Source organism: Pagrus major, chromosome 14, assembly GCF_040436345.1.
Source record: "Pagrus major chromosome 14, Pma_NU_1.0".
Lineage (NCBI taxonomy): Eukaryota > Metazoa > Chordata > Actinopteri > Spariformes > Sparidae > Pagrus > Pagrus major.
In genome coordinates this window covers 11,128,580-11,131,703 of record NC_133228.1, presented here as the reverse complement: position 1 = coordinate 11,131,703, position 3,124 = coordinate 11,128,580, and positions in this window count along the sequence as shown.

Genomic DNA, 3,124 nt, shown 5'->3' with positions numbered 1-3,124 from the left:
CCTATGGGTTTCAAATTCCTCTTGCTACAAAAAAAAAACCTCCCAGCTCTTCTCATTTTCCCCATAATGAACCTTATAGTCTCAAGGTAGAAAAAAAGAACAACAGTGTCTACTTTCACAATAGAACAGCTTCAAAATGGGAAACCAGGCTTGAGGGGAAAAGTAAACTTTTAAGTCAAGCTTCTCGAACAACAATCTTCTCCCATGTAATTAAAAAATGTAGTGGGACTAATACACCACCTTGGGGGACTCCCTGCCTTTAACAGCTCGGTCACTTTAACTACACATGATAATAGAACCTGAGTTGATGTGCAGCAGTTGGGTGGCACAGTAGGATGAGAAAAATAAATCATTCTTTGACATTCATCTAAGAGAAAAGGCTTAATGACAGGTATATGGGTGAACATTCAACGCATACTGACGCCCCATCCGGACACTTGTCTCCGCATGTTCACAGTTCAAAACATTCACTCACTTCACACGTCAGATGAAGCCCGGTTGTTTGAAACCACTCTTGAACTGAGACACATGCGAAGACGATGGTTAGGTGGCGGCAGGACAGTTTAGACTCAACAAAGTCAAATAAAATAATAAAAAAAACGAACATTCAATAAATTAATTAGAGAACAAGTTTTTTAAAAAAAAAACTTGGTTAATGTCAAACAGCTTATTTGATGGAAGAACGGATGTAATAGGCTACAAACAACAACAAATCATGATGTATACACCATCTTTAAATTAAATATTTCTTTGTCTGGAATGTACAGGAGGAAAATATGCACCATATGAACTTCAGGCAAATGTAAATGACTGCTGCTTGGAGGAATGTAGACAATTGTCAACTGCAATATAGTTCAAGCTAAGATGACAAGTAGCCCATGCAACAATGGCACATATCATGTGACGTAAAGCAACAGTTCAACATTTTGGGAATTATGCTTATTTGCTTTCTGGTAGGTGAGATGCTAAATATGAAGCTAATGCTATCAGACTGTTAAATTAGCTTGGAAACAAGGAAAAACTGCTTGCCTGGCTGCCTACCAAACCCTTTGAAGCTAACAGAAATGTAAAAATGTTGTAAAATAGTACATTTTCGTCTTTACACTTAAGTTTTTGAAGAGATTTTGGACAAAGCCAGGCTAGCTCTTTCCCCCTCTCTGCAGTCATTATGCTAAGCTAGGCTAAACTAAGCTGGCCACCTGTAAAACTCATACAAAAAGGGGCCATATCACCAAATAACTGCTATTAGCTAGTTAGCTCAGTTAGCTGTGCAGTTAGTGGTCCGTGCAGGGAGCTCTGAGCACTGGGTATGTGTTGGTGTTTAATCACTAGCACTGTAGCTCTGGAACTGGACGGGAAAGGGTAGCTGGTTAGCATGCTAACACAATACAAAGTGAAAACATCTTTTTTTTCTTCACATATGTTGAACATTTGAGTTCATTTTTGAATTTATCCAACTACAATTCTTACATATTGCACCTTTAAGCTAACTGCTAGCTGTCGCTTCACATTTATTGCACACATAAGAGTGTTGTATTAATCTTCTCATGTAACTCTCTGTCAGAAAGCAAGCAGGCTACATGTGTCCCAATATGTTGAACTGTTCCTCTAACAATGGCTTCCTCATCCTGGCACGGCACCATTTCCAAATTCTTTGGATTCAGTCTAACGCCTCTACGCCCTGTTTCATACAACAAGGAGACATCTTCTCACTCTACAGTCAAGCCTAAAGTAAATCAGTGCTACTCCAAAACTCAACTTACCCATTATTGAGTAAAAAAACACATTAAACCTTAGCTATCACTGCTCACTTTCAGTCAAGGAAAACATGAATTTTGTTTTAATTATATGCTGTTAGTATTTTTTTTCTTCTCAGCTTGAAATCAAACTTTTCAAAAAACTTTTATATTAGTCTTCTGAAGTTTCTCCTTCCCCCATAAGACTTCTCCCTCTACTTCACATAACCCAGTGCGGCTGGCTGAGGATTGCAGATGCAGATTAATGATAAAAGGAAGCTGGAAAACACATGATTTGGTTTTGTGTCTGGCCATTACCATTTTCATTTCGGTCCCTTCCTTCGCAATCAATCGCAACCCAGCTCTTACGCTAAACGTCTGGAATGCTAACAACGCTAAAGGGAAAAACAACCTTATAAATATATGCATTTTCTTCTGCACATTTACAAACAAATAACATTACCACTAACTCGTTGATACATTACAGAAATACAAAGTCAGTCCATATAAAAACAACAGCAGTGTAAACCATTGCACCGTCTCTCATATTCCCAGGCCTACAATATGTCACTGCATGCACTGACACAGTAAATCACCGCGTAGCATATTGTTACTCCCAAACCTGTCCCTCTGAAGCCAAATGTGATCTACACCAAAGCATCTGAAGCCAAACGTGTTAAAGCAAAAGAAAGCTTTAAGGGTTTTTTTTTGTAAAACTTCTGTTCACTACGACTCGATTGTATTTCATGACTTAAAATTACAAGTAGGAGTTTAATTTAATCCTCCCTGCTGCAGGGAATATTTGCCTCTTCATCACTTCATGTATAACGGCTCCTGGGTCAATGATGTGGGTCAGCCTAAAGTGCGAGTACACTGATGTACAAGTCATTTCCACTCATTCTTAGTGTATAGCTTAGCTCGTTGAAAACGTAACCTAAAGAAACGCAAAGCTGCAACATAAAGAAGTGTAAAGTTCCAACATATCCGTGGTTTGCAGAAACGTGCATTGCCATCTGACTAACCAAACGATTGATTTATTGATTAAACTATTGATTGATGTTTGTTTTTTCGTGACAATTTTTGAATTTTATGACTCAAAATCAGATTAAATGACTTCACCATGAATATATTTTTATGCAGATGTTGAATGACTGAGCAATTTTCGAACCAAACTCTCCTCATAAACAACATGCTACGTCTCCACTGTTGATCCACACAGTCTCATGAGTTCTCACTCCGCAGCAAAAACTGCTCTCTGATCTGCCTTGCTACTGTGAGCTGCTTAATGTCAGGTCCTTGTCTCTTTCCTTCTCTGTCCACATTGGTCAGTTGTGCACCAACTCTGAAAAATTAAAACTGATTGCACAAGGTAAACCCACCCTCTCCCT